The sequence below is a fragment of the Pipistrellus hanaki genome (genome assembly GCF_964339955.1).
Source record: "Pipistrellus hanaki genome assembly, chromosome: 6".
Classification (NCBI taxonomy): domain Eukaryota; kingdom Metazoa; phylum Chordata; class Mammalia; order Chiroptera; family Vespertilionidae; genus Pipistrellus; species Pipistrellus hanaki.
This window is the reverse complement of record NC_140508.1, coordinates 11,817,033-11,843,160: the sequence shown is the minus strand read 5'-3', so window position 1 is coordinate 11,843,160 and position 26,128 is coordinate 11,817,033.

Here is a 26,128-nt window from a genome sequence, read left to right as displayed (position 1 = left end):
AAGATGCTAGAGGATGACACTGTAGACCAGCAGTGGTTAATTAAAGTGAGAATGTGTATACCCATGTGATCCAGTATGCCAGCCCCTAGCCACATGTATCCATTGAGCACATGAAATGCAACAAGTGCAACCGGGGAGCTAAAGTTTTAATTTTAGTTCATTTGATTTTTTTTTTAGTGGCCACATACGGTTAGTGGTTATCATCTTTGACTGAGCAGTTCTAGACCAAATTCCCCTATCCTGATGTCTTTGCTTTATGGATGTTCCTGAATGAGTATGAGTTGACTGAGGGATCCTGAATTGACTAGATTATATCTTCCAGCCAGGAGCGAAAGGCTTGATATAAAAATTAACTGGTAACTGAAAAATAACATGTCTTCCCCACTTGGTTATAATTCTCTTATAACTCCTTCAGAGAGGGACCCGTTTTCTTCTGAGAGGGATCTGGAGCCTGAGTAAACTAACTGCCAGCTTTAGTCCTCTGCACCAGGTTCACACTGGGGACTTTCACACCAGCCAAAGTCTGTAAGGCTGTTGAGGAGGAGTCCCTCCTGGGGATAACATGTGACCTCAGCTGACCCCGAGCACTGGCATGGAGCCATTGGCTTAGTCTCACCACCAGGTGCAGGATAAGGCTCTGGCTCTTTGATTTAATTGTTTTCTCCTCTTTCATTTTTATGCTCCTCCTGTTGGCTTGCTCCCTAGAGCTGAGGCAGAGAGTATTTGTCTACCATGAGTCACTCTTACAGGAAAAGGGAGAAGGACGAGGTGGGAGAGAGAGAGAGATGCACATGATGTGCTTGTTTCTGAGTTCTCTGTGGTTTGATTAACATGGTTCATGGATGGAGAGAAAATGTTGCCTCTACTAGCTGTTGTCACTCAGTGTGAACCTCTCTGTAGCAAGGCACCCTAGAGAAGGTAGTATAACAGCCTCCTCCCTCCCAGGCTTGGACCTCCCTATGACAGGTCTTGGCACCCTCTTCTCCTTTCATCAGTCAGAGTTCCCAGGGCTCCGCCTCTTCCAGGAAGTCTTCCTCCAGCATAGAACAGCCACACCAACTCCCCCAACCCCCCAGTTCGTGCTTGTGGTAGATAACAGCAATTAATTCTCTTATCTACCAAATAAATTAGGTCCTTGCATTTGTCTCCATCCACACGCTTTGAAAGCTCCCAGAGAGCAGGAGTGTATTGGTAAAGTCTCTCCGCACAGCACTGCATTAGATAAGTGGATTGCATCATCATTTTTCTGACCCAGCACTCCTGATGCGTTATGTGCATTTGCCATGATACACTCAGATTTTTGATGCCCCCACCCCCACAAACATAGACAACCTACAGCTGAATAAAACAGGCAATTTTAACAGGGCATTCATGAAAAGTGCATTATAACAAGTAAGGATAGAGCACCGGTCTGGAAGACTTCAGGTTATATATCATTCTCCTGTGCTAAGTAATCGCTTACCTTTTCCTACCACTGAAGTAAGTGTATCAGGCTAAGTGTATGGTCTGTAATCTTTATCTCAATAAAGCTTTAAGGGAGAGAGAAAGAATGAAGGAAGGAAAGAAGAAGGAAGGGGAGGAGGGAGCCACAGAGCAAGGGGGGGGGGGGGGAGAGGAAGAAACAAAGAAAGGAAAATGAGAGCAATAATGTCATAACCTTTAAAAGCCTCAAATTTATAAAAATTGGCAGTCATGGACAAACTTTACTATTTAAGCAGCAGTAACACATTATTTGCATCAGGCCTTATGACTGTGCTTTGGTGTATGTCTCAGAAATTAAAGAACCAAAAAATAAAGAAAATAAAGAAAATAAAGAACTGCTTTCAGATTGTAAGATCTTGAGGCCTGAGGAGGATTTTATTTCTCTTTTACCCCCTGAGCCTAGTAGAGTTGGTAATGCAACATGACTACTTAATAAGTGCCTATGAACTGATATGAATTCGACTAATTTATTAACACAATTCAATGACTATTATGTACGACAAGATGCAGTCATCTCTAATTTCAAGAGAGATGAGTACTATTCCTATTTGAAAGATAAGGAAACTGCAGTGTAGAGAGGTTAAGTCACTGGCCTTATGTTTTAAAACCAGTATTTGGTGACATGGAGATTGATTCCAGCTCTGACAATATCCTAATCTATGCATTTCCACTTTTCCTTGGCAGCTCTGTGAGAGCTTTACATTTTGTATTCACACAAATCTTTCTGAGGCTTCCTGGTCCCTGACGCCCATGAGATATGTGGGTGTTTGGAGGAGGGGAATTGCAAGAAAAGCCATCTTCATTTGGGAGAGGATCTTTGCTGACCCGGTTTTCATCAGAATGGGTTATGTTTGCCCAGAAGCTGCTGCCTTTATAGACCGATAGCCTATAAAAGTGAGTATATTGACCTCACAAAGTGTGTAATTTTATGAGTTGTATGTGTTTTTTTTAAATTTTCAATATTCCCTTTGAATATTTAATCACCATTTTGATGTGTTAAATGCTCTGAATAAAAATAGTTAATTAGGCAAATAAAGAACATAAAATGAGTTAAGGACTAGAAGTGCCAATACCTATGAAACTGTCTCCTTTCATCACTATTGGTAGCATTTACGTGGCTCATATATCACCACAGCACAACCTGTGTATAGGATGCCTGTTTATCTCCTTAGCCCCCAATTGTAAATAGCTTTATTTAGGGGAAGTTGATCACTCAATTAATGAATGCTTATTATTTTTTAACTAGAGTAGAAATAGAGTAGAGAGATAATATCTCTACTCATAACTTTTCCTCCCTGCCCCATCTGGAAAAAATAAATGTGAGCAGTTCATATATGTATATCCTTCTTGGCATTTTATCAATATGAACTGCAAAGATATGGAACTAGCATTTTAATAAACTCGATCTTTTATTTTAAAATATATCTTAATATTTTAAATATACCTCCTACATAAGATATATATACATTTGTACACATGTGCTTGTGTGTAAATGTATGAGTGTACACATATGCTTACATATGCACATGCATATGTATGTTTACACACACACACACACACACACACACACATATATATATATATATATATATATATATATATATATATATGCCTACATTTGTGAACATGCACATAAACATAGCTACACATACACATATACATGCAGTTACACACACATCCCCAAATGATGGGTATAGGTCATTTTTAAATTTTTCTGTTATAAATTTTGCAATACTCATCCTATATTTTGGTCCTGATTCACAGGGAATATATTGCAAGACCCTCAATGAATGTCTGAAACTACAAATAGTATACTGAATCCTATATAACTGTTTCCTTCCTGTAAATACATACCGATGATAAAGTTGAGTTTATAAATTAGTCACAGTAAGAGATTAACAACAACTAATAATAAAATAGAATGATCATAACAATCCTATATAATAAAAGCATAGTATGCAAATTGTCTCCCTAACTGGGAGGTCTTCCAGGAGTTCAACCAGGAGGCAGGGCCAGCTAGGGGAAGGGAGGGAGGCCCCAGCAAGCAGCCAGCAGCCACTCAGAACCCTACCACTGCACAAATTTCATGCACTGGACCTCTAGTATACTATAATAAAAGTTATGGGGATGTGGTCTGCCTCTCTCAAAACCTCTTATTATACTGTACTTGTTTGTGATGGTGTGAAATGAAACAAGGCCTGTGAGATGAAATGATGTGAGATGAGTGATGTAGGCACTGTGACATAGCCTTAGTGGGACTTGAGCACAAGCACTATGATGCCACTGCAGACAATCTGATAATCGCTGTGGCTACTCAGGGACTTAGGTAGCATGTGGTTTGCTAGACAAAGAGGTGAATCTAGTCCAGAGATTAGAGTGAGATGCTGTGAGATTTCATCATGCTACTAGAATTGTGTGGCATTTAAAACTTATAAATTATTTCTGGAATTTTTCATTTTGTATTTTTGGCCTGTGATTAACCACAGGTAATTAAGACCATGGAACATGAAACAGTGGATAAGGGGGAACCACTGTAAATATATCTTTGTACAGTTATTTGATTACTTTCTTAGGAAAAGTTCCTGGGAGAGAATTACAAAGTTTCATTTTATTCATTTTAATATTTAAAAATTAAATATCTACCTGTATGTGGTGCTTTCAAGATAAACCATGAACCCTTGCTTCAAACATTTCAAAGACAATGTTGACAGTTTGTGAGGAAACCAGTTTCCACGCCAGAGATCAGTCACAGAAAAGTCACAGCACAGTGCCTGGCATATAAGAAGCGCTCAAAAAATGTTGACTGTAAATACAAATGAGCAATTGTCAGAAGGTGATGAAACTCCTTGTTCTCTTTACTGCAAATTAACTCTGGGGGAGGACTCGCCAGGCAGCCTGGCTCAGGGGAAGCCACGAGATAAAGGGAATCCCATCCATCACAGCCCCACCCCTGCCCAGGAGCTGCTGGTGCCTCTGCATCCCCACCCTCCACCAACAGACACATCCATCAAATGCCAAGCAGAGTTTATCTCCAGTGCCAGGAAGGCTGCAGCGAGGGCAGAGTCTCTGGATGCCAGACCTGAGTTTACATGTGTGTGAGGGAAGGGGCCTGGAAGTATGGGATATATTTGTGTCAGTTTTGCCAACAGTCATCAGGAAGTACTCCAAATGTGGCAGTTATGAAGTAAGGCCTTCTCACATGTGCCATCTACCCTTTATTTCAGGTCCAAGGAGAATAGAGTCAATTCCTGCCCTAGGCAAAATAGGAAGACGTTTATATCTATAAATCCTTCATCTCCTGTTTTGATTTTCATCTTTGCCTTCAGTGATATCCCAACACCTGCAGGCCAGACTCCAGATCTCATTCCTGTACAGCCCCAAATGTGTGCCACTTGAATGGGGACCCTACCGGGGCCAGGCTACACTGAGAAGCCAGCCAACGGTCCGGCTTGCAAGCAGGCAGCAGGTTGATGGGTTTGCCCTTCCCAGAAAATGTACTTGCTTTGAGTTCCTGCTCTGCTGGGGGCCTGGGACAGACCAATATTTAGAGATGGTGTACATCTTTTGTATCCCCAAAATCCTGCAGTCCACATTATGACCCTGCACCAGGTGGCTTCACATCCTTCTGGGGATTAAAATGTAGACCAAGAAAAGTCCCTGATTGGGGGATGTTTGGTCATATTCTGCTTCCCCACCGTAATTTCAGACACAGCTGATCCCAACCTTTTCCAGGAGACAAGTTATGAAAGTAATTTTAGTGACAAACTCAGGGTGGACTCAGACAGGAGTGAGGGAGGGTCTTGATCATTGACATAACCTCTGAGCATCCCAGTCCTCTCTTCTCTGCTTCCCACACAGGGCCCCTCTGGCGGGTGGCATTGCACAGTGGGGCCGAGCAGGGTGGGATGTCAGGACAGGGAGTGTGCTGCCTCTGTCCTGTCTTTACTGGGGGCCTGAGGCAAATGGCTCACATTTATTTGAGTTTGTTTTCTTGTCTTCTCTCTTCTTGGATCAAAGTGACTGGCAAGGGGCATGTTTCTAATGAGAGAACGAACGTGAAGATGTGTGGTTAATATAAAATGATTGGAAAGTGTTCATTTTCCCATGACCCTTACTAAGATCATTATTAGTTTCATAGTAGTGGTTAAAAACCAGGGATCTATGCTGGGAAGAGTATTTGTTTGGCCTATTTCAAGAAAATGCTGGTACATCAGCACGTAGGAGATAACTCTATGAAGAACCAGTGTGGTGCACGATTCGAGCCACAAGAGCAGGAAGCACGTCATTGGAGTTAGAGCCGGGTCTTTCTTTCCTGGGTCTTTAGAGCAACATTTAAAAATATATATTTTATTGATATTTTTTTACAGAGAGGAAGAGAGAGGGATAGAGAGTTAGAAACATCGATGAGAGAGAATCATCAATCAGCTGCCTCTTGCACACCCCCTACTGGGAATGTGCCCGCAACCAAGGTACATGCCCTTGACCAGAATTGAACCTGGAACCTTTCAGTCCGCAGGTTGATGCTCTATCCACTGAGCCAAACCAGTTTTGGCTAGAGCAACATTTCTTGAAATCTTTAATATGTGCCAGGTGCTGTCATAGATTCCTTGTGTCGGTTATGCCATTGAGTCCTCTCACCAGTCATATGAAGAAACAGACATGCTATTCCCATCTATGAGGACAGAGAGGCTCCGAGAGTCAAAGTACCTGATACCAGGCCCCTCAGCCTGTGAATGTTTATGGGGATGGCCAGGGCTCTGGGCCCAGCTCAGAGCCTGGTGTGATGTCACCCCTCCTTGCGCTGCATCTCCCGGGTGTTCTGGGGATGCCTTTGTGAAACATCTTCCTTGGACCCAAGAAGTTCCTGTTTCTGGGATGAATGCCTTCCTGTCTCCCCTCAGATGCGGAGTAGGGAAGAATGCCTAGTCCTAACGCATGATGGGATTACCTGACCGGGCAACGGTTTCATTCCCAGCTCCATCCCAGGGAGAGCTCCGGCAGCTCCCTTCCATCAGTCTTGCAGAATTGCAACGTTAAGCAGAGCTGACACCACAGAAACAGTAATTGGCATAATATTTGCGAGGAGCAAAAGATGGTCATTTCCTGAGGCACCAAAAAAGCATAACCCAGTTCTGAGGTTCCGGGAAATGATGGCCTGAATGGCCTGAATACAGCCCAGCCGCCGCTGTCTTTGATAGCTATAATTCTCCACATGAAAGAAGCGCCACTCCTAACTATTACCGTAGATGACATCCCCTTTTAACTTTAAGCAGTGTTCTTTAAACATTTCTAAACTTTCCCAATTCCTCCCCAGTCCCAGGCCGTGCATTCGCTTGTCACTGGAAGCTGTACACAAAGAGAGACACACGGCGAGCACAAAGATACCAGGAAGTGGCTTTCCTAGCAACAGCAATCATCTGAAAGATCCCAGAACATCCTTTCTATTCAGACCGCATTTCGTGTTTTGAATAGCGCTGACAGGTGAAGTGGAGTCACGGTATTTAATACAAAAAATATCGCTGGGGACCGGAACAGCACAAAGGCTCAAATACAGGCACCATTCACACGTGGCTGAATTCGCTGTCTTTATATCTCTCCAGATTATTTAGGGAAGCACAGATTCAAAAGCAAATACTCACCTGCTCACCAAATGACTAATCTGGGGCGCATTATGTAAAGTCTCGTCCAGGCACTGGGGACACAGCCCTGAATCAAGCCTGGCTCTCTCTCTGCGAGCCGGCCCCGTGGATCGTCCTGAATGATAAACAGACATCCCCCGCCAGGTCCCTCAGCAGATGTGTCCAGTTTAAAATAAAAATGAGTCAATACAGTTGACAAAATCATCCACCCCCAAGGAACTCTCTCTAGTTATTGCCTTAACTCAATCGGAAACTCTCTCCTATCACTCCTCCAGGCCTCTCGCAAGTAATATCCAAAGCAAATTTACCCCTGAAGGTCAAAAAAAGGATAACAACCACAAACAACATGAAAAATATACATTGAGTTCCATCAGACAGAGAGGAGGTGAGGAAGGAGAGAGGAAGGGTGTGGGAGGGAGGGCGGGAGAGAGAGGAAGTGGAATTTCCAGCTTACAAGGGAGACTCTAAGAGAATGTGGATTAACCACATGATTCTACCCTGCATAGTGCTTGAGTCCATAGAGAGAGGAAGCATTTAAGCTACACAGCTTGGCAACTTATATGATCTTCCCTAGAGTTTTATTACTACCATCATTGTATTTGTCACACACACATACACACACACACACACACACACACACACACACTTTGAACCTACCATGTGTATGACCTGTGTAAGGCACTGGGAGAAGAGGAGTCTTGCTCTCGGGTTTATAAGTTAGCAGAAGACATGGGACAAGGAGGGACAGTACCAAATAACAATGGATGGGTACGTGCACTGAGTTTCAGTCTTTAGTAGTTTGTGACGGCCTCCATACTGATATGAAGAGAGGGAGGGGCTGTAATACAGGGTAGTGAAGTGCAAGCTTCAAATCGCCTGGCTTTGAATTCTAGCTGTGGGGTGGAAGAAAATCTGTAAACTATGACAGAGTCATACTTATCTTACAAGGATGTTGGATGATTGATTGGGATCCGTCCTTAACACATCAAAAGCATGTGTGAGTAACTGCAATTCTCATAGGGACCAATACTGACATTTGAAGATACACAACTTCAAATGTCAGTATTCTACCACAGCACCCCGAAAATGGCAAAATTAAAAAGACTGACAATACCCAATATTGTCAAGGATGTGAAACAGTAGCTACTCTTCTATATTGCTAGTGGCAGTATAAATGGTGCAAGCATTTGGGGGAGAATATGGCTATATCTGATGCAGTTTAAAATTCACATCCTCCATGACCTAGAAATTCCACTCCAGGGTATATTCATTAGGGTTATTCTCATAAATATACTCAAGAAGGCTCATGGGGAAATGAATGTGCTCTGTCTGTAATACTGACAAACTAGAAAGACCTAAAATGCCTATCCACAGGGAAATTGGTAAACAAAAGAGTATATTCATACAGCAATTAACATGAGTGAGTTTTGTCTATTTTTAGATTGGAAAATAATTGATCTATAAGCAGCCCTTCATTCAAAGCAACTTCTTAAGTATCCTGTGTGTTCCAAGTACTTTATTCTTTCTCCTGTCCTCCCTCCAACAGAGGTCCATGTTATGGACATCTATGACCCCAGAAAATCTATGGACAAACAGAACGAATGTAATCACAATCCACCAGTGTCCATCCCTCTGGACCTCAGCTGGGAACATGGGCCACAGGTGATTCAAATCATTTGCTGCCTGCATGTTTGAGAATGACTAAAGGGAAGGGGGTATTGATTTGGGGGTTACAAATAAATTTTGGTGAACAGGCAAACTTACAAATGCGGAATTCACAAATAATGATTTCAACTCTACAGACTTACATGATCTCTTTTACGGAACTGGCTCACAGGATTGTAGAGGCTGGAAGATCAGAAATCCAGGAGGCAGACTGGCAGGTGGAGACCCAGGCAGGAGCTGAGGCTGCAATCTGGGCAGTATTTCTCCTTCCTCAAGGAAAACTCAATTTTATTCTTTGAGACTTTCCAGTGATTGGAGGAGGCCCAACCATATTATCAAGGATAACCTCCTTAGTTAAAGTCAACTGATTGCAAATGTTAACCACAGCAACCCTAGATGGGTGTTTGAATGACTGGGTACTAGAGTCTGGCCAAGTTGACACATACAGCTAACCATCGCCCATGCATTGAAAGGAATGAGATCAAGCTGCCAACCATTAGAGTTGTCCAGGTGGGGAGATCCTGTTGGCTGGGCCCTGCTCTTAAGTGGTGTAGGAATCCCCCCTTTTTTAATCTTAGCAGTTCAAAGAGCCCCATACCCCCAGAAATTGGTCATTTCTCTTCACAGCCATCTGTCCTTCCATCCAAGACAGCAGCCGCCATTACATTTTGAGAAGAAAGTTCTTGGGACACTTGCAGCCTATTTCCCCTAGCCTTGAAAATACTTCTTTTACTGTTATTCCTTTTTCTTTAAGATTAGGAGTGAGCCTGAGAAAGTGGACACACTGCAATATCACTGGGGTATTTTTTAGTTGCAAGGAACAGACTTTCATATGTGAAGTAGCTGAAAAAACTGTTTTTAAGAAGAACTCTGGAGATGGGTGGTTGCTGGGTTGGTTTAAAGGGTCAGCAAAAGGACCAAACCTACCCATAGTCTTTCTGAATAGCCCAGAAACTAAGAAAGAGTTCTAGAAAAGACGAGGAAGAAGAAGAATATGCAGTAAAGACCTGTGTGGCCTGCAAAACTTAAAATATGTACACTCTGGTTCTGCACAACCCAAGTTTCCTGGCCACATCACCAAGGGTTCAGCTCTGTCTTCTGCTCTGGGTGGCACACTGGCCCCACTGGCCCTAGTGGACAGCTGCCCAGCTCTACACCGTGTCTGTAGCTGCCTGGCTGAGGATGGGACAGAATTTCTTCCCCACCTATCTCTTTCACCAGAAGGAAAGACATTTTCATAAGGCTTTGGAAGACTTCCCCAAGGTTCCCACTGGCTGGACCCTAGTCACATGGAGTAGCTGCAAGAGAGGCTGGGAATGGTTGGCTGGTGTTTTCAGACTCCCTTGTGGGTGATCCCCTTTCTACTGGGTAGCAGAGGGCTCAGATAGCCTGTTGGGTTGACATCTGCCACCATCCGCTCACTGGGAATAGTCCACCTGCCCAGAGCTATTTGTCACACCAACCACTTAGGGCATAAGGACAGGGACCCTTCCCTCTGATCAGATGCTCACTGGTGCTAGTGATACTGCCCTCCTATCCGTGGGAGGCAGAGGACAGAAGTGTGTTGAGCTGATTGACTTGGGTGTAAGTCTCAGCTCTTGGCAGGGTTTTATAATCTGCCTGCTGGTTAGCCAGGCATAAACATGTAAAAATTCTTTACATTGTATACCTAAAGCTCCATTCACATTACTGCTTGTATGCAATAATAAAAAAATTAAAAAAGGTATAAAGTGCCCCCCCCTCAAAGAAAGTACAGGGGTCTTTACAACCTCATTGAAATATCTAAATACAAACAGAGAACAGAGAAATATATATATACTTATAGTTTTTAAACTATTTATATATTTCCTACATTCCATGTCCTATAGGGAGCTACATACATGTCCAGGTACACAGTAAGATAATTGGCACAGATTGTGTCCTATTAAGAGCAGCTGGTATTTTGTGGGGGTCAGCAAAGCATATTAAGGGCCTCCAACCTCTGTCTCAGGCAAAAGTGCCCAGAAGCAACCTGCTCTTTTATCTCATGCCCACCCCCTGTCAACATCCTTCTGGCATCTCCTGCCTTTGCCAGGTCCCAGGTAAGACTGAGTTCCTCTCCACCACAGAATACAGGGGAACTGAGAAAGGAAAGCAGTACTTGTTCCTGATCTCTTCTTTTCAGCATCAGTAGAGCTAATTTTTTTTTAATCCTTGTAATGTGACTTTAAGTGAGAGACTTTTGATGACTTCAACCCTTGCTTTTCTTCTCAGAACACAAGGGGCTAATTAAAAGTTCTTGTTTGATCAGAAATTCTTGTGTTTTGGCAAAAAGCAGAGAAATCTACTCTAATATTAAAAAGGGGCTTAATTGGCTTTAAAGTCACCAAATTCCCTTCTCCTATTTGGGACAGGAGAGATGAGCCTTTCTGAGCCCACGCAGAAGCGGTGAGGTAATGGCACCATTGTAATTAGGGCTCTCGGCTGAAAGATGTCTTTTGATTTGAACCTATGGGATTCTCTTTCAACCTAACTCAGTGTGACTCCTCTCTGAGCACCTCTCATAAGTCCTGGTCTTTTGGCTGACCTCTTTCCATAAATGACTCTATTACTGAGCACTAAGCTTGTTTATGGAGGAAGATGTGTGTGGTGGTCCCTAATGGAGCACGTCAGCATAAAAGCCCCATTATCCTGAGGCAGGCCTGAGTCCATCCATTTCACGCCAAACTCTCTCCTGGATTTATTAGAATTAGTGCAGGAAAAGTGAGTGCTCTATGTAGCACAGCCTTTTTGGAGCTGGTGTGTTTCTTCCACGGAGGAGTCTAGAAAAAGACTCTCCTGGGCTCAGAGGTGCTCCTTCAGAGAGGAACCACGGAGCTAATAAGCAGGCATAAAACAGCAGAAGGATGTATGGATGGAAAATTCACAAGTGTTCTCTCTAGGGCAGTGACCCTGAAAGTCAACATGGCCATTGGTTAGCAGATTGCTTTCGGTTCTCATTGGCTGATAAGTGGGATGATGAAAATAATTGAGTTGGGAAAAAGTTAGTGTATGGAATAATTTTTTGCTTCTAAAGTGCCTATTTGTTGCTTCTTACCCATTCTTGTTTAATAATTAAAGCAGAGACTCATTTATCCACTCACTGGGGCAGGTTTACGTGAGGGTGTTTATTGATCTGGAATGTCACTGCAGAAAGCACTTCTGCCATCCTCTCTGCACATCCTTCAAGCAGTCACTGATACTGTCACCACAAAGTGGTGAGATGAGGTGACTTTGCAGTGGGGGGGGAGAAAGGCAGAGAGAAGTGCGACAGAGAGAAAGGCAGAGTGATGCACTGGTCCCTTGCAGGACACTTGCACTGACCCTGGTTACATCTGGGAGGTCTGTTTGCTCACCTGCTGCATCTTTGGAACCACCTCTGCATAATAGATGAGGCCTCTGGGCTGCTCTGTGTGTGGGACGTCTTGTCCTCTCTTAAAAAGCGCTAGTGCGCATGTTACTTATTACCCATCAACACTCTACATACTCCCTGCTCCTCCCTAAGATGTTCAGTATTTTTACCCTGTTGTTGCCCGATGCAAAGATTATAAAGTATCACCTTAATAACTAAGATTTCTGGGTTAAGTATGAGAGGTTCCTGGTCATAAGCGCTGGTGGATGGTTAACTAAATAATTCAGGGAGATCTTATGGCTCCATAAAACCAACGGGCGCAACTCTGTGTCTTTATGCCCCTCCGCTGATCACCAGGAGTGTATGAATAAGGCTCCTGTTTGCTTGCAAGGGATAAACATCTGCTGGATGAGTCCTAAGCCAAACAAAGGGATTCATTTTCAAGATATTGGATATTTCATGGGGCACAAAGGCAGTAAAGCAATTGGGTCTTAGGTCTAGAATCAGGAATGTTGAGTGTTTTGTTCCAGTCCAGTATTCTGCCCCTCGCAGGGCATCTGCTATTTAGTGACCTAAGCAAATTGGGCTTTACACAGTTAGGTTCCTTTTGGCCCCAGGCATTAACTCCCCACCATTAGAGGAAGTTGTCAGCTCTGAATCTGCTCTTACAATTCACACCCACGTTCCGGTAAAAGCAAGTTTCTGGCCAAATTCTGATATTTATTAAGGAGTGTGCCCAAAGCAGGCATAGCCCAAGTCTGTGAAGACCAAGCTTCCCCCTGGCAACATCTTGCTTGAGAAGTCTCTGAGAAGCCAAGGTCAAGGTGCTCCAGCCCAGGGATTGGCACTTTTTTTTTTCTGTAAAGAGCCACATGGTACATTTTGCAGGCTTTACAGACCGTACAGTCTCTGTTACAGCTACTCGAGTCTGTCTTAGTGTGGATGCAATCACATGCAAAGTATAAATGAATTAGTATTGGTGTGTCCCAATCAGCTTTACTTTTAGAACGACACAGAAATTTCATATAATGTTCACATGTTAAGAAACATTCTCCTCCTCCCCCTCCCCCATCACTACTTAGAAATGTAAATACTATTCTTAGCTCATAGACCATGCAGAAACAGGTGGTGGACTGGAATTGGCCCATAGACCAGGTTTGCTGATAACAGCATATTTCTAATGACAGTGAGGTGACCAAGAGGACAACAGATATAATCACAGGACCATTTACAAATTGAGCCTGGGACAAGTTGGTGACAAGAGGATTCTGTGGTTATTCTTTCACAGGTTTTTAAAAGGGAGGCTGTATGATGCCTTCTACAGACCACCTTCTAGAAACGGAGCATCCGTTGATCACAATGATACTCCTAACATGTTTCAGGGCTTTCCCACCTTCCATCCGGTATCCATGACTATCATAGCTTATAATCTTCCAAAATGCCTCTCTGCTATTTTAAATCTTAAGCAACACATGTCCCTCCCCCATCTTAGACTATCATCCCACTGTCCAACTTGTCACCCCCCACTGTAATCTGTGAACAAGACACTGTCTTGTCAGGGACTCTTAAGTCAGCTGTGTGGCCCCACATTGTGGTTTGGGTTGTGTTTAACCCATGGGCACAGACAATAGTATGGTGAATGGGGGGATGGGACAGGTATGAGTGGAGGGCATCAATAGGGGAAAGAAGGAGGCATCAGTACTACTTTCAACAATAAAGATAATTTTTTTAAAAAGAGTTAGGGTTTTAGCCTGGTTTCTACTTGATCCTCACCTAAAAAGAATTCAAGTCTTCCTAGGCCCACTTTCGAGGTCCCAATACCCAGAGCAAAAATGTTAAACCCCCACAGAGTAGTGCTTTGGCTAACAAAGCCTTTCCTGTGGCCAAACTGATATTCCTAACTGCCTCAGGCATGCCATGTCCCTATGGAAATTCATATAAAAGAAAAAGGATTCCCAATTTATGTGAATTGGGAATATTATATTATTATAATGTTTACTTCTGTGGGAAAAAATAAACAGTAACACAAACAAAGTAATTATCAGAGAAAGTTGAAAAGGATAATGCCATTATAAATCCTAAATGGCACAGCTAGAAATATACTTCATGTCATTTTTATTGATTGGGATCAATTTTTAACTGGCAAAATATTAGCAATTCCATTTGATTCAATATAATTTGAAGTGAATATAGAAAACTTAATGGCATTAGATGTTTTTTTTTTCTTTTACTAAACATTTTTTTATTCAATTTCCCTATTTCTAGACTACACAATATGGCTGCTGACAATATTTTTTTTTTTTCATTATAAAGAGAGAGACAGAAAAAAGAGACACAGGTAGAGAGAGAAACAGAGTGAGACCAAATGATAGCAAAGGGAGACTGAATTTCTCCTTGACCTTAACCTAGTTTATAGAGAAGGGACTTTGAGCAGCTCCCATAAAGGACCATAAATGTGGCTAGGATGGTGGTGGGCCAATGCCATTGCATAAAGGGGAATCCAAGAGTCCACCCTATGGATTGAATTAGGTGGTAACAAGAACTATGATCATTGAAAGCTTGACCAATAATTATCCTCCAAGGATGTGAGCCTTAGAATTATAATTCCATTGCTATGTTAGGTCTCCATGTGAAACCTGGGATAAAGAAGCAAAATTATAACTATTTAACATAAGGTATCAATCAATCAGAACAGACCAATGCTGTATTCAGGAAGCTAAGCCATACCAGTGCCTACCCTGGTAAGATAGTAGGGTTTCCTCTATATAGGGTAGGCATTATCACTACTTCAAGAGTTATTTCTTTTGTGAACTGAACAAGAAGCAAGGGTTTTTACAATATAGATGTCTATACAATACAGGTAGATAGCCAGTCCACCTTCTCACAAGCTGGCAATGTGTTGCTTTAGTCTTTTGGAATTTGATGCATCATGAGCCACCATGTGTCTGTGTTCATCAGATTCTTATCTGTCTCTTAAGAGAAGAAAGCATGGACAAGCCCACAGTCCAAATGTTGTCTTATGTGGTTGCTTTAAGAAGAAGGGGTTTCCAAAAATACCTTGGAGCTAAATTACAGTGTCCAGGCTTAACACTCTTCACTGAGTGAATGACATTTCCTGATCTGTTCTCAGCCCAGAGTAGTTGAATAGGTCCAGCTCCAGCCAATCCAACTGCCGTAGCAGTCACCAACCCCAGCAATGGGTGACACCACCTGGGTCTCTTTGCCCCTGCTGATCAGAACAAAAAGACTTTGCTTCAACGGGCACACACACAAATATTTGCTGAATGAATCCTAGAATCTTTTCTCTTCCCCACTTCAAAGTGTCTTGAGCATTTGGGTCTCTTCAAGGTAGTGGTCAACTCAAATATTGTCAACTAATAGGAAAGTAAACAAAGCCTCTACAGTGGGAAGGGCCCATGTCAAATCTGTCCCTCCTTTGCTGGTGTGCTATGCCTTCCACCTGCGGGGGGGGGGGGGGGTGTTTCAGATGGGATGTGAGGCTCATGGTACCACATGTTTGATGTTTGATACCACATTAAAGCATGTTGATGTGTTCTGCTTTCATGGTAGCTTCCTGCTAGGTCTGCACTAGATAATTATTAAACCAAATTGCATACAAGGAACTGGCGATTTTGTAAGAAGAGAAGACAGGAGAGGAGGCGCTTTGGGGCTGGGAGTAGCATACAAGAACTGCTTATAAATATCTGAAGGCTGTCATACTGCAGAGTAAAGATTCCAAATGAGCTAAAACGCCCAATGGCTTTCCATCGCCTAGAGGATAAATTCCAAACTGCTTATTAGGCCTACAAAGCTCTACAGATGTGATTCTCAAAATCTTTAAAAATATATATCAATGCCTGGGCCCACCATGTGCCAATCCCCAGGAACACCTGCATGTTTTGTGTGTGCTAGGCTGGGAACCTCTGCTGTTCTAATCTAGCTCTCAGCTACTTCTCCAGGCTCCTTTCCTACTGTCTCCTCTTTGTTCAGAGCTCCCACCCCACGGTCTTCCTTTCTGTTCCTAGAACACAGCTTGTCAGGGCCTTTGTTCTCCCTGGTTCCTGTGCCTGGAAGAGTTTACGTCCTGGTTAGAGCTGGCAGGTCATCTAAAAAGTTAGCTCTATATTCACTTCCTGGCACTGCCCTAACAAAGTACTGCAAACTGGGTGGTAAAACAACAAAATGTCCTTTTGCTCAGTTCTGGAGGCGAGAAGTCCAACATCAAGGTGTTGCAGGGCCCTGCTCTCTCTGAGGGGCCCTAGGGAAACAACTGTTCCATGCCTGCCTCTTAGCTACTACTGGGGGTTGTCCTGACATTCTTTGGCTTGTGCATGCATCACTCCATGCTCTCTCTCTTCCTCACATGTTATTTCCCCTGTGCATCTTCTCATGCCTTCTCTTGGCGAATGTCTTTTCTCTTCTTTTGATAATTATATCAGTCACTCGCCCAACCTAATGACACCATTTAACTTGATTACATCCCCATATACCCTATTTCCAAATGAGGTAACATTTGCAGGTACTAGGGATTAGGACTTGAACATATATTTAGGGCCAACACAATTTAACTCAACACCCTCCATCCAAAGTACACCCACCTCTCCTTCTGGCCACTATCACTTCTCCTCATCTTGACCATGTCTGAGATAGTCTTGCTTATTTACCACCTGGTTGAGCACTGGCCATCATCTTCACTAAATGTAAGAACCTCAGAGTGAGCCTGGATTACCGGGACCGCCACTGTGTCACGGTGACTGAACTAGTGCATAGTCAGTATTTGTCCGAGTGAATGGAATGAAACTAATGATCAAAGAATAAACATTTCAGAAAGGCTGATTTTTGATGCACCATGATGAAGCCTTTTATATAAATTAATGCCACTCAGCATAAAATAGTTGCTTTTTTTTGTTGAGGTAATGAGTTCCCTGTCTTGGGAGGAGTTCAGACATACTGAGGCTAGACAATGACTTACAGGTGATATAGGATTCACACATCAGTTCAGGAATGGAGTTGTGACATTCAAAGACCCTTTAAATCTGGAGGTTCAATAATTCTATATTTGAACAAGCTTTTTAAAAAACACTGTCTCAGAGAAATGGCTCTAATGGTGAAAACTTCAGGCAGGCTTACACTTCCTGTTACCACCTCTGACAGGTGAAACCTATGACAGCCCTCAAGTCGCATTATGTTGGTAACAGCCTTTATGTATCATGAGTCTATTCTTAAGCATAGTTTGAATTTCTTCTTCTTTCATTTATTTATCAATTTTTGATAGGCTCATTTCATCTAAATTTTTTTTTTTTTAAAAGGAAGGAGATATAAAATTTCTGGTTGGGATCCCTGTACTGTCTTAGCTAAGTCTGTTATAGTGAGATATTGTTGTAAGTCGGCCCTGTCTTCGGAAAGGAACACCCTCTCTGTGGAAAGATCTCACCACCAGGGGACTCAGTGTTACCAGAGCAGTCAACTTTGATTTGTGTATCAATAACTTCGTGTCAGTAGCCAGAGGGTATGGCACCGGGTGTTCCAGGTGCTTTGATTGGTGCTTGTGCTGGGGGATTATTTCAAATTAACTTCAGTCTCTTGGAAGACACCGAACAGTAGAATGCTATTTCCCATTTGTAAACAAAATGGTGAGTAATTATGGGAGAAACCAAGACAGGCTGGCTTCTAGGAAATGTCACATCTACAGATCTTAATTTCCTCCAGCACCGCTGCCCTGCTCCTCTTTCCTAAGACTTACATCCTCCCAGGTGCAAACCTGAGCAGAACCTGGGTACAGGCCAATCAACAAAACAACCAGAGGCTCCTCTGCGGTCACTGGAACCACGAGAAGAGATTGGGAGGCTGAGGGACTGGAATGGGGCTCTTCAAACAATAGTATACAAGTTTAAAACGTGTTTTGTATGTGTTGCCAAAGTAATGGTTATTGTATACCTTTGGGAAAGACAGAAAAGCAGAGGGATAAAAGTAAAAATTACCTGCTATTCTATCTCCCAAGATGACCCTTGGTTATCATTATATATATTTACTTTCCTCTCTGTCTCTCTCCGAAATGATACTCTTCCCACCTAATAATACAGAGAAGAGGTAGGCAAGTGTTCTCTGTGAAAAGACCAGATAGTAAGTATTTCTTGCTTTGCTGTCATGCATTCTCTGTCATAAACCCTAAGCTCTGCAGCTGTAGCATAAAATCAGCCACAGGCAATAAAAACACGAATGGTTATGGCTGTGCTCCAACAAAATCATTTACTAAAACAGGTGATGTGCAGGACTTGCACTGCAGCAATAGTTCCCCAAATTTAGGTGAGCAAAGGTGGATGAGGCAGGGCTGGTTAGATGGCCGTGGCTATATTCCATTGAGAGGTGGCCATGACTCTGACCATATATCCATTGTGATGGGTGACAATTGGTTTTCAGGTTCTTCAGTCAGTAGGATTTACTGATGACTTGGAAGTGAGGAGTGACAGAAAGGGAAGTGTCAAAGATGAATGCCAAGATGTTGGCCCAAGCTGCTGGAAGGATGCAGTTACCATAGACTGAGATGGGCAAGACCCACCATCATAGGCTAAGAGTTGGGGTTTAGACAAGTTTAATTTAGATGCCTACACTTTAGATGTCTTCTATCTTGGTGGAGGTATCACATATAATTTAAGGGAAAGTTACATCGTGAGAATGACATTTGGGTGTCAACAAACTGTAGATGGTTTTAATGTCACAAGTCCAGATGAGGTCACCTGAGGTATGTGTAAAGAGAGAAGAGAACGTAAGTTCCTATGTACCAGGCATGAGTCTAGATTCTGGAAATTCAACAGGAGCAAAAGAAAGCACCTGCTGTCATTCAGTGGCTCCTCTGGCTTTGTGATGTCATCACTGCCTCCATTAGGCTAGGAATTTCAATTGGAGTTATAAGAAGCACAAGCAACATAACTCCAGGAATGGGGTAGCCAAGTGCTTATGATAAGAGAAAACAATCCCTTCTGGAGAGAGAGAAGTTAATGAAGGAAACATCAAAGAAAACAAGAGAATGATATCACTTGATTCAAGACAACTCTTTTGGTCCTTTCTGGGATTTGATTGAACTTGCTGCCTGTAGGTCAGGAAATTCCCCTTTCTATTTATATGAATTGCCCATAGTGGTAAGTTAGCATGAAGGAGTCCCAGTACTAACAAGCAAATAAAATGCTCATCATCGACAGCATTGAGCTGGATGAAAAACTGGAGGTCTCCAATTAAAATCTCCCTGAAGACAGCATCGTCATAGTCCTTTTCATTTTACTCATTCTAGAATTTGCTTTGTTACCAAGACACAAGTTAAAAATACAAATATCTATTCAAGGGGCAACATGAACCTGATGAATTAAGAGAATTAGATACTACTTTGCTCAGCCCTACTGTGTTGAAAGACAGCATCCCTGGGGTAAGTAAGTGAGACACGGAAGCATTACTCAGCATCACAGGCACCTGGGAGAGCATCCTGGGGTCTCCTCTCAGCCAGAGCTTGCACACAGGCAGCCAGGAGGCCAAATATGCTCCACAGATGTCCTTCCTTTGGTTCACATCAACTTATGAAAAATTGTGTTGACATTTTAAAACCTGAAGGGAAAAAAAAAAAAAAAAAGCTAGACTAGAAGATTCCAAAACTAAGACATTTGGAAACTCTAACAATAATGGGACCCTATTTCCCTTTCGCTGCCATCAGCTATAGCTGAGTAGTGGCAGCCACCTAGACAGGGCAGTGCCTTCTACGCAAAACAGGCACCATGAGTCACGGTCTCAATGGGGGCTTCATTCATTTAGGCTTTAGGCCATTGGTTCTCAACTGGGGACAATTTCACCATCGGTGAACATTCAGCAATGTCTGGAGATGTTTTTGATTGTCACACAGGGATGGGTGGTGGGTGCTACTGACATCTAGTGGGTAGAGGCCAGGGATGCTACTGAACATCCTAAAATGCACAGCATACCCCACCACAACCAATAATGTCAACGATACCGAAGTTCAAAAACCCTGATTCATACCAACTTCCTGGTCCTATAAGCATGTGAATTTGCAATTCCAGCAATTCCTCTGAACCTAAGCAAGACTAACATAACATGTTCATGTGCTAGGAGCTTAGTGAAAAGAAAAAAAAAGAAAAAAAAAAAGCAGGGCCAGGGAAAGCCCAAAGCTAGCTCTCATTGGCCCAGCTGTGTCACCTTACACGACTGTGCCACCAGGTGGAGGAAGTGCCTGGGTTCAATGTCTAACCCTGGTCCTAGGGAAGGGATCAACTCCCCTTGCACCAAAGGCACTGACTCCTCAAAGGAAAAAGGGAACATTGTTTAACTAAGAAGGAAAATAAAGCTGAGGAGGCAAAAATGACAATGCTATAATTATTCCCATTTTACAGAAAATTGTCTCAGTAAGATGACATAATTCTCATAAGAAGACAATCCTAAGTTTAGGAATAAAAATTCAAATCTTGACTTCTTAACATCCGAGAACACATTCAGTATTAGGGAAACCTATATTAATAGATCAAAAGAAAAATGACAATGTCATCATAGATGTTGTAGGCTCTTGATAAAAGTCAATATTCTTTCTTGATAGCTAATCTATTGTAGCATTAAACTGAAAAGGCAAGAGAAGAGGTTTTTCAGATGACTTTGCATTGCTGCTAAGGGACCTAGAAGACTTTTTAAAGTGGATAATTTTTATTTTGTATAAGTATATCTATGTATTTAGCATGATTTAAAAGATATAAATAAAGAGTTGGGGAAACCCTGCAACATATTCTAATATACAATAATTAAAACATGGTGGTCCTGATACAGAATAAACAGACTAATAGAGACTAAAGTTCAGAAATAGGCACAAATAATTATGGGAATTTATTATATGACAATAGTGTTACTTAATATCAGTTTGGAAAATATTGTAATGTTAAGGCATCTGAATAGCTACCTGGAAAAAAAAACGACAACAACAACAAAGAAATCCTGCCTCACACACTACACATACTTAATTTTGCCACAATTTCAAGCATTTCAATGCAAACTATTAAAATGAACCTATTATTTCCTAGGAAAAGGGGAAACATTATTTTCATAGTCACAGGATAAAAAAGCTTTTCCAATGAAATGATACAAAATCCAAAAGCTACGACTGAAAAATTTTATAAATTTGACTATATAAATATTGTAACAGATTCAATTGTATTCCCCCAAAAGATCTGCCGAAGTCCTAACCCTAAGTATCTATGGACGTGACCTGATTTAGAAAGAGAGTCCTGGATGATGTAATCAAGTTGAGATGAGGTCATACTGGACTAGGATCGGCCCTAACCCAATGACTAGCATCCTTAGGAGGGAAATTTGAACACACAGACAGTCAGACTAGAAGTCTATGTGAACACAGAGGCAGTGATTAGAGTGATGCTGCCACAAGCCAAGGATTGCTGATAACCACCAGAAGCTGAAAGAATGAGAGAAGAATTTTCTCTAGAGCTTTTGGAGGAAGCATGCCCCTGCCAACACCTTGATTCTGAACTTCTACCCTCCAGACATGTAAGAAAATTAATTTTGTCATTCTAAGCCACCCAATTTGTGATAATTTGTTACTGCAGCTCTAGAAACTAATAAAATATTATAAAATAATTTTGCATTGAAAATTACACCAAAAACAAATCTAAAATACAAATGGGGAAAATATTTGCAGCTCACATGACAGAGGACTCATTTCCTTAAGTAAAAATGTTCTGTAAATTACTATTTTTTAAAATGACAACCACTCAATAGAAAATGATCACATGAGTTCTATACTGAAGTTCTTAGAGCCTTGTTGGGAGAGTTTACAGAAATAATTGATGTGTAGCTCAAATACTGTCTGTATCTAGTGGGTAGCCTCAAATGTCTTCTTTCACCCACTGTGAGACCATCTTATCACATTCTTCCTCCTTGCTTTAGTGACTAAGTAGATTTTACTGAATAATTTTTAGAGGAGAGATGGAAGAGGAATTATCTCACATATCATGCAGCAAAACTGCAAAATCATTTTAAAATTACTTTTCAGATACGTGTCTCTTCTTTCCTCCAAGTTCTACTCTGGGTACCAATGTCTTCTGCTTCTCCCTGTTTTTCCATCTGTCCTATAATTCCTAACCCTGCCTCACCCACATTTCTTTTCCCCAGTAACTTAGCTCTGAGCTTGCATCACACCCAGCAAAATAAGAGCCAAGCAGTTAGCTGGCCCATCCTTAGGAAGCGCTGAGGGACCAACCATTGTAAGTCCTCTGGAGGTTGGTCACCCAGTCTTTGCTTGGAGCAGGGGGAGGGGGAAGGAGTATCCTGCTAAGAAGGTGGCCACAGATCAGGGCTGGCTTCCCAATGTGCCACCTGGGTAACTGCACGGGACCCTCACTGAGAAATGGTGGCGATGGCTTCAGTGCTCTGCTGTCATCGTCTTAAACTTCCCATCATTTTTGAAAAAGGGGCTCCACATTTTTGCACTGGGCCCCACAGAGTATATAGCCAGCCCTGACGAATAAACTATTCCATCAATGGATATCATTGCCATTATGCAAAGCCTAAATGATTGATCCTCTGAATCATCCAAAACATAGAGCATCTCAGAGCTTGATATTCCAAAATTAAAAAAAATAAATAAATAAGCAAATGGGGAAGAGAGAGGGGAAAAAAAAAAAAAAAAAAAAAAAAAAAAAAAAAAGAGCCACATGAACTCTGACGCCAGAAAAGCTGGCACCGTTGCCTTTAGCAAGATGCTATCTGACATCTTTTGGCTGAATGCGTCCTTTCATGGGGTGATTAAACAGCAAATATCTCTGAGCGGCATAATGTTTATTAGACGTTACTCTGTTAGGGCAGCTTGTGTTTTCCCTGTATTCTGTTTCCATGTTCAAGTGTGTACAATTTGTTGATTTAAATAAAATTTAAAACAAGCCGTGCTGCCTGAAGAGCTGCTGACAGGGCCTCGCGGAGAACTTTGAGCGATATATATATATATATATATATATATATATATATATATATATATATATATATATTTTTTTTTTTTTTTTTTTTAAATTAGGAAACAGTTCTGTTTCTGTGTCATGTTTTTCTGCATCTTGCCTCTCCCCGGCCCCTCCCTCTTCTCAGCAATACACTACAGCAGCCTCAAAACCAATATTTTTACTCTGGGAATGTTCTCCCAGCTCCCTGAAATATTTGTATCCACGAGGCAAGGGTTCCCTTAGTCCACCCCCGCCCCAGGTGATTAGAAGGCACACAGGGGTCACCTATGTTTGAACAGAGCGGACACACACATTGTTTAAATTTTAGATTTTTTTGGGGGGAGGAGTCATATTTCTATTCAATATTTTGATTAAAAATTAATTGACGGCCAAGTATGGAGAAATGAATACTCTTTCAGGCAGTGGGTAGAAGGCCAGTATGTCTTTAAAATAAAAGTATCTATGATCCTGGTCAAGCCATTGACTCCTCTGCATGCGCCCTAGAGAAACCTTCACATGCGGACACGAGGGGGCGTGTGCAAGGACGTGTGCCTTCCGGGGAAAGTGTGATGACCAGAAGCAGCCTGCATGTCCATCAGCAGGGAGATGGCTCAATAAAGTGTGAAAGAGCAAAAATTTGAATGTTCCAAAAGAACAAAAGGGATCTCTGGGTGCCTGTATAAACAAATCCTCAAGACATATTTTTGAGGAGAAAAAAGCAAGTTGCAGAAACATCACTCGCCATATGAGGCCTTTGTTAGCAAACAAACTGTTCTAAAAGCACAAGACAGTATTTTATAGGTCATGCGCATAAAATCCCGTGGGAAACAGTTCAGAGGAAAACAGCACCAAACCAATCCAGAGGTTACCCAGCGGGAGAGGCATCGAGAAGGGGCTGCACCGAAAGGGCATCTGTGGTAAATGTCATCCCCCCACTTTCTGACACATTAGCCCGGTTTGCCGCACAGATTTGCTATTTTCTTACGAACTTGTTTGCTTGTGTGTCTTTCTGGTGCCCTGGCCTCTTCATATGGGCAGGGCCCAGGTCCATGTTGTTGTTGGCATTTCCCCAGGTGTGTCAGATGGCACACCGCTACCTGACAAACACCCAAATGTCTAACTGGCATCCAGTAAGTGCCACTTGCCGGCATGGATGCATAAACAAAGCTGAAAGGATTCATTCCCCCCTCCTCTGGAGCAGAGGTTCCCGTATGGGCATTTACCACCTGAACTCTCATTCCGAGAAGACAATAATGTCAATGATTAGAATTGGCACTTACTAAGGTTCCTACTATGTGCCATCGACTTTATGGGATTTTGTTTTCCTCGTTTTCTTTTCCTGTTACTATTGCTGAATAACAAATTACCCCCAAATTCAGGGACAGAAAGCAACCATTTGGTATGCTCCTAGAGAGTGCAGGTGAGGCAGCCAGCGGGACAGGGTGGGGGGCCAGTTGGCTGCAGCTCCCTAGGGCCCCAGGGTCAGCTGGGGAGCCAGGACAGGGCTGCCTGGAGAGCTGGGAGCTGAGATTCTCTGAGGCAGCTTCTCTCATGAGGCTGCTGCTTAGTGCTGGTTGTGGGCAGCAACACCCTCCCTGTGGCTTTCCCACCCGGCTGTTTGGGCTTCCTGTGGGCATAGCAGCCTTGGGGTATTTGGACTTTGGGTCCAAGTGTGAGTGTGAATCTCACAAGACAGAAGCTCCATCGCCTTTTATGCCCAAATGTCAATAGACATGCAGAATCATTTTCGCCGCATTCTATTGGATACATGGTGTCACAGGCCAGCTCAGCTTCAGGGGACAGAGAGAGAGACTCTCCTGCTGACTGAGACGGTGAGGAGGTCCTGGAAATCACAGGACAGGAGACAGCCCCACTGCCGTCTTGGGAAAACACCACCCGCCACATCTTCCTGGCCATCCTGCAGAGAGGAGTGCGTGGCCATGTCACAGGCGAGGGGCAGCTGCAGGGGCTGCACGATTTGCCCAAAATGAATCAGCGACGGGAAGTGCTGGACAAGGATTCGAACTCAGGTCTCCTGTCCTCAAAGCTTCCCTTCCCCCACCTCATGCTGTCACATCAGGCTGAGGTCATAATTACGTGCTTCACCCCCTTCACTGTTTATCAGGAGATGGCCCAGGTCCCACATGTTGCCACGTTAGAGGTGATGCTTTCTTGCAATTTGCAGAGGGCGTTATGATGCCCCGCTGGGTGCATGGGCAGGCACTGAAACCCGTCCCTCCTGAAGGGCCGGAGACGCTGCTGTGAAGAAAGCCGAGTGGAGCAGAGCTTGCAACGTCAGGTGGCAGCGGATCCGAAGCGATCGTTGACTCCGGTGAAAAACGATCCTCCATCTTTGTGACACAATTATTTAGGTATTTACCACAAAGGCCTTTAAATGGGCCCCTTTCGATCAGAAAATAAGAAATAAGCTGAGGGGGGAAGAGAGCTAAATTTAAATGTAACCGCTCACATTGTTTTGCCCTTAGATGGATGGTAGGCCTTTCTCATTATTCACCAAGCTCAGACATGCTACCAAGAGTGATTTGGCAACTTGTGACGATAAATCACAACCAGGATGGCGGCCGTCACTGTCACCGTGAGAGCGGGGCTCCGGGGGCTGACAGAGTGTGGGAGCAGTACATGCACCGGTCCCCCCGGGCTACGGCGGAGAGGAAAAGGAGGACCGGGAGGAAGAAAAACAGAAGAGAGGCAATAAAAATTCCACATCTCCACCCATGTTGTTCCCCAGTGCCATGCTTTGGAGAGAACGGATGTCTCTGTGAGTCCCCAACAGGTCAGAAAGAAGACAGATGGCAGATTCCGAGGCAGGAGGGGAGACAGGTTATGCATTTAACCATCCAACGAGAAGGAAACAGATTCAGTGTGTAGCTCAGGAGAGGAGGAGAGAAAGCTCCCAGACACTCCAAGAATCTGAGGGGAGCTGTATTTTTAGGTGAAATCTTCTACCCGTGGCATAA